Raw genomic sequence first — 6,981 nt, 5'->3', positions numbered from 1 at the left:
TGCAATTATTCCATGTCATATTTTTAAACCAATATATGCATGGTTTGATTAATATTTGGACAAAATCAACATTTTTAATACTAAATATTACCTCTCTCTTTCTCTTTCTCTCTCTCTCTCCGTTTGCGTGTGTGACGATTGAATAAGCGTGTAAACATCATATTGTGTAAACACTGGACGACCGATTATAAAAACAAGTTGTAAACAGTTTAAAACGTTTTCACAGTAATCAAATCATGTTGTTTTACATGTAACACACTAAAAATTATGTACAAAAATACTTGTCAAGTCAATTCGGATTTTCGTCGAGTAACAAAATGTAATATTCCAGATTTCTAATTATAGTTCACCGATTTAGATTAAAGATTTTAGTACATGTAAATAAGAACGAAATTTGATTTTTAATTCATAATCAAACATTTGAAACAAATATGCTCATTACAAAAAGAAATTATAAACGAAAAAATTCATACTGTATTTACAATTTATTTTAATTTACCTTGAATTCATTTTCACTTTTACCTTAAGCTGGACGTACATATGTGTACATGCAAAATTTCGTTCATAATGTTCATGTGAAACAACCTGAGGTGCTTTCTTCGTATACTATAGATTGTGTTTGGAAAAACCTGCCTATTCCAATCAGACATGACTTCTAATACACGTGTATACTAGTACTGGCCGTTTCCTGTGTATTTGAATTAGCATAATACCTACAGGTAAATTTTAAGCCCCGCAGGCATTCAGTCCTGTAAGTGCGGGTCCATGTACAGTGTACATGTACCTTGCACGTGATTTTCACATACAGTCGTACTAACGCAATGAGGTAAAATACTTGTCAAAAACTATGTAACGAAGCCAACTTTTACAGAAAGAATTTCCAACAGACAACTTGACCTTTTTTATTATCTAAACATTTTTCGATCTAAAATTAGTAAGAATTTATTTTTTATATAAAATTTCTTTTCATCTAATTTTTCTTGGGAATTATAATATCAATATTCAATATATCCGAGGTACACTTTTTTCTTTGGGGGGGGGGGGGGGGGGGGGGGGGTGTTTGATTTCTCTTTCTCTTTTATTACTTATGGTTATTTATATTTTCTGGGTTTTTTTAATCACATCCACTGGAAAACTTATCATTGCAATTTTTATTTTTAAAATCAGCAAAACAGATATTACACATGTAAAATAAAATAAAAACAATTGGTGCAATTTAAAAAGGTTATTATTTATCCAAAGTTTTTACTAAAAGTCTTCAGTATCACAATAAAAATGTTAATGGTTGTCACTGTTAAAACACGGACAGTAATCGTTGTCACTGTTAAAAATCACATAATCACTCGTGAAAGTGAACACATCGTTGCACATGTCGACATTTACAGTCGGGATTACCAGTGTGGCAGTGCTGTTTTTCTTCAGTCTTTTGTCGTTCCTGCGGAGCGATTCATTTATCTTTGTCACTATCCTCTCCCTCCAATTTTCCTCTGATTGAAGCTCAGGGTAAAAAAAAAACACACGTAACGCTTAATCACCGACTTCCTCCGTGGGTCTAATTCCTTCTTCCCCAGCTTTCCGCCTCCAAACCAGTTGTAGTCAAATCGGAGGTTCCCCTCGCCATAGAGTTCAGGAAACAATTTCCTACACAAATTGACTGCAAAATTACCTGAGTTCCTAGAATCTCTGAGAATTTCCCTGAGTTCTGCATCTGGAATTTGGAATTCCTCGGGAATACCTGTTGATGCACTGTCAGAGTCCGTACTGTTTAACTCAATGATATTGACAGCCTGAGTGGTCGGTTGTTGAAGGCCACCATTCCGCACAAGGTCGATGAGAATATTAATGTTGGTCAAAACTGTATTCATCTGAGCCTCTAGCCCGGTCACCCTTGTGTTAGTTGCAGAAACCTTCTTGTTGAAAACATCATCTGATTTCCGGATGTCCCGCAATTCCCGCATGATGGCCTGTATACTGGCCGTGTCTTCCTCGCTTGTGGATGGACGGTAAGTCCGGAACCTGATAAGCGGGGTACTCGTCTGAAGTGACGAATCTGCGGAAGCTGGAGGATGTCTAGTTGGAGTCAAGAGCGTGGGTGTGACAGATGGTGCTAGTTCCTCAGTTTGTTCTGTTAAATTCGCTGGAGGTCGTGTTGCAGTAAGGAACGTGGATGACAGAAGTGGCGCTGTTTCCTGCAAGTTTTCTGCTGGTTCAAGAGTTGTAACTGTGGGACCATCCGGAGGAGGGGATCCTAAGGCTATCACCGTTGCCCTCGGTCTTCCGGATTTAGTCTGAAAAAAAAAGTTTTTTTAATTTTCTAAAACAGATATAAAATAAAACTATAGTGACAAAATACACATTATTTTGAAAACAAACAACTTCATTTTTTAACTTTGAAAATGATATCAACTTTCAATATACATAAAAATTACGTATTATTAATTGGAAAGAATGCTAATTAGATCATAATATGTATTTAATACTGCTTTGTAAAGATTTATGTTTATTTAATTTTACATCGAAAGTCACACTGCAGGTATTAACAAAATTTATTTACCAGAGATTTTTCTGTTTTGCGGCGTTTCGGCTGCGGTGGTTCTTCCGGCCTGGGTGGAGTTGGTGATCTGGGGGAATGCGCTGAACGAGGGGAAGAGACGACAGGGGATGTCGGCTGCAACAACAAATCCTTCAACTTGGAACGCATCTCCAGCTCTGATCCTGAATGAATAACGACTGCTCTGTCAACTTCCTTTGGTCGCCCCCATTGTACATCATATTCCTCTCCGAGAGTCACAGAGTCACTGTCACACTTAAAAAACATACGAGTTCTCACTTGAAGATTGTCATCACATAAGTAGCGCACGATAAAGTGTGTATCATCACGCTGTAAACGTCTAGCCATGGTCATACAAACTGTAGAACTTTCTCAGTCGTAGTCTTTCCGTAGAATGAGGTGTAATAAATTCTTAACAGATTTTTAAGTATGTTAGTAGGAGCTCTGCTCACTAAGATAATTGCGGTCCTGAGTAATTAACAAAGACAGTCTTGTGTACTGTCAACACACGCGTTGTAAGTAGTAGGTAGAAAAGCCAAAGGCCGTGTGTATAATTGACCAATTTGACATACACTCACAAGTGAATTAAAATTCAGACGTTCTGTAAATAATATATATTTTTGATATACTTTTTTTTCTTAAAATATGTTATATTATTTTAATTTAACAAATGTTCCTTAAGTTAGTATGTATGAAAATCGGACACACACACACACACCTATTTTACAGAATTTTTAAAAACAACCTCTAAAAATTAAACACATCACAATTGTATGAAACAATGAGACACCAATAAATTCATCGTATTCCGCTTATTAAGATTTGAACAGTTAGGTCAATTTGTGCCCGTGAAATAAATTCTAATGAAACCCGATAATTTTAAAAGATTATGTTGTTATTTTATTAGACAGAATAACTAAATTACAGAGAATTAATTTCATTTAAAAAAAATTAGTAAGAATCTATTTTTACTTTTGGACGCTATCAATTTAGTATTTGATAGGTGAAGCCTCGAGATGAATGAATGTGTGTTGTATGTAATTTTTACACTTACACAGAGATATATAAAGATATTTATTATACATGTATTGTCTTCAGTTGTTTTCTTTTTATATGACTTCGAACAATCAATAAAAAATAAATTTCAACAAGCATGACAACAACGACAACATATGAAGTTGAAACGACAAAAGGTTTAACTTTTAGTTAATATCATGAAACACGTGGGAAATATATTTTCAATAGTAATTCCATAAATAAAAACAAAAATAATACCTTTAATTTTCTTAAAGAAGTTATATACCCTGTTTATGGTGAAGATCCGATCATCGTACAGTGTAGCTTCTTAATAAAGGAACAAATAGATAAACGAAATTTGAAAAACAAAACTGTTAAGGTACAAAGATAATACCCACTACAGTTTTTAAAATTATAATATAGAAAGAATAAATACCAGTGGTAAATAAACTCATTGTAAGTTAAATGTTTCCATTATTTCCGGGTTTTGTGTGTGTGTGTGGGGGGGGGGTCCTTTTTTATTTATCGTAATTTATTTTTAAGGGAGGATTTGTAATTAAAATAATTTAATTGTTTTAAATAAAGATATGAAGTTCATGCAGACGGCATTGGGGGAATCGGGGGGGGGGGGGGGGGGGTCAAAAATTATACTCCGCCCGGTTGATGATTTGTTTTAGAACTGTCAAAATGTGAAAATAAAACAAACCTAATCCAAACCCTTTGTCTTTCACAAAGGTGTGAAATTATACCCAGTACAGTGACAGGAAATCTCTCTCTGCTTGAACGCACACAATACACAGGAATCTCAGCAGTTACTAGGGAGACGAAGATTAGTCCGTGCAGCTACATGTACACTGTGTCTACATGTACTAGATCTACCGAGGACAAAAAAGTTTACTAATCAATGCAAAGTACACATAAAATGTTTTTCAGACATTGTTTGTGGTGGAGTTTATGAATTTCTTTTTCAGTCAATTCTTGTTTACACGACGTAAAAACATTTAGACCTAGAATTAATTTAGAAAGGAATGAGACTTCACAGACGACTCGGAGAATGCTGATTAAATAAAAATCTTCTGCGTATTTTAATATTATATTTGAAGATTAATAATTTTAAAACACCTTCATTTATAGCGCCAATGAAAGTGACACTGCGATAGATCGTTTCTTTAATCAATCCACTATTAAAATAATTAAATAGCTAAAATTTACGAAACACACTACGAAAATATAAATTAATATCAAATATCATGAATAGCACACTGGGTGTTTTATCTTGCATTGTCGTATAAATATATTACATACAGAATTTATATCGAGATTTGTGGCTCTAATGAACTCATTAAAAGTAGTTCAAGAATTATTAAACGCTATTTGAGAATTGCTTTGACGATTTTTATATCTATTTAGATACATGAGAGTATATTTATTAGGAAATTAATTTTCGTTTTGTTCTTCAAATATTCTAATATTTTAGCTTCTATATTTCTAAAATATCATTACTGTTACTTTTCGATTTTTTTTAATTCCCTGTGTTTTGGCAGGGACCTATATATGGTTTCGTTTTATTTTGTTTTGCTTTATAATTTCAAAGGGAGGTAACTCGCGTTTTAGACCAAGACTGTTTTTCACCTGTAATCGCTAATATGTACCGCGACGGTGTGATTTACCTGGATTGGTGAACCGCGGGGGCACGCGGTTTTTACCTGAGACACCTGTACTAACCGCGATGAGATTCACACCGCGGAGGTGCGCGGTAAATGCATAAACCGCGTTGACTGTACTGTATGCATATAAGTACCTGTGCCGAAAAGCATTATCTCTAGGAACTGGAATGCTTTGTGATGGTCATTACCAACCAAACACGATTTCAAAGCTTTTGGCGCTCTGTATTCCAGCATCCTTGCTAGGTCCTCCCCAAGACGTTGCATGTGAGCTTAATTATGGCTATAATTATAATGCAGAGTTCTTGAAATCTTTCGGTCCTGTCGGCAAAACCGATAGAAACAACCAAGGACCGATTACTTTCCGTTCTGTATCAGTCCAAATGACCGGACGGTGTTGACAGAGAACTTGCGAAAATCCTACTAAATTTCGAACAAATTCCCTATAATCGATCAATCGTTATCTTTCAAACTCTTTTTCTGCATGTTGTAATGGCTTCTTGATAAATACAAGTGCAAATTTGGAGACAATGTTCTAATTTGTTCCGTATATTCACTATGTCGCAAAATAAACACCGGCAATGACTCGAACTCACTACATTTCCTACGAAGATTCCAGAGAGTTCTGAATGCAAACATGGCGAGTAAGAAGCGAGAAAAAAACGTAAAGAAAATCAGTTGAATTATCGTCTTTATTTGGATCATAATTTAGGTTTAAAGACATACGCGACCTTAAAAATTGGTTTGTTGTAATTAATTTTGAAGTTATTTCCAGTGCATATCCTTTCCTATACTTCAAATTCGTTTCGGAGCAATTCTGTAACTATTTGCTACATTGCGAGTATAACTGTTATGAGGACTTGTTCCAAGACAGATTATTCTAACTTGCGCCAAACTATTGGTTAACTGTTAAAACAAGTTTCTTGACGGTGCTAGGGTAAAAAGTGTGCAGTGTTCATATAGACGCCGTGTTTATTGATCATAAAATTTAAATACAATTTTTTTTTTCTTCATGTTTTTATTGAATTTATTTTGGACTGATAGAAATCTGTCTGGACTGACAAACTTCGCATGGCAGTCGGTCCAAATGACTGACAGCGAAAAAAAGATTTCAAGAACTCTGTAATGATCGAAATTGGTCACATAAAAAGAGAAATATGTGTAAAATTTATATTTAGTAGATGACATATTAATATTGAAGGAATGGATGATGCTGAATGAATTATATGTATCATTTATAAATGCATCCCTTTAATATAATATACCTTTTGTCATGTTCATTTCAAAATGACCTAAAGGTATATCTTGCAGTTCTGGGTGTTCCCTAATGACTCTGCTGGCAATGCGATAAGGGAGTCCATCGCACCCAACGGCCGTCCAGGTTCTTCCTCTGCCTGTAGTCGATTCCTTTATGGTGGTCAGCACTTTTATAACTGCGTTATAGGAACACGGATTGGTGGCCACAGGATTGCCCATTACAAATTTTGGTTATGATCTATAAAATTGTACGGGTCATGGCGAAGTCTGCATTTAGAGGACGGTTCCTCGTCTTCTCTCAAACTCTTTTGTCTGTGTATGGCCCCTTGGATGGCATCTGTAGGACCTGTTAACCCTTCTTTTTGTTCTCTTTCAATGTTCTGCAGACGACTTTCTATCAAATTCACTCTAAGATATCTAAACCTGTCTGAAAATTTATCAAAATAAGAGGGAAGATTAGAGAAAAGTGATTTGAAGTTCTCTGAATGCAGC

The 6,981-nt window shown here is 35.1% G+C and overlaps 1 pseudogene; it reads right to left on the bottom strand.

Annotated features, from left to right (window-relative positions):
- Positions 1 to 1,278: 1,278 nt before the first annotated feature.
- LOC134278132 (uncharacterized) lies at positions 1,279 to 2,899 on the bottom strand (annotated as a pseudogene).
- Between the last annotated feature and the right edge of the window lie 4,082 nt (positions 2,900 to 6,981).

Source organism: Saccostrea cucullata, unplaced genomic scaffold (assembly GCF_032062105.1).
Source record: "Saccostrea cucullata isolate Sc308-1 unplaced genomic scaffold, CSIRO_AGI_Scuc_v1 ctg2372, whole genome shotgun sequence".
Taxonomy (NCBI): domain Eukaryota; kingdom Metazoa; phylum Mollusca; class Bivalvia; order Ostreida; family Ostreidae; genus Saccostrea; species Saccostrea cuccullata.
The sequence above is the reverse complement of the archived record's forward strand: the minus strand, read 5'-3'. Positions and strand labels throughout refer to the sequence as shown.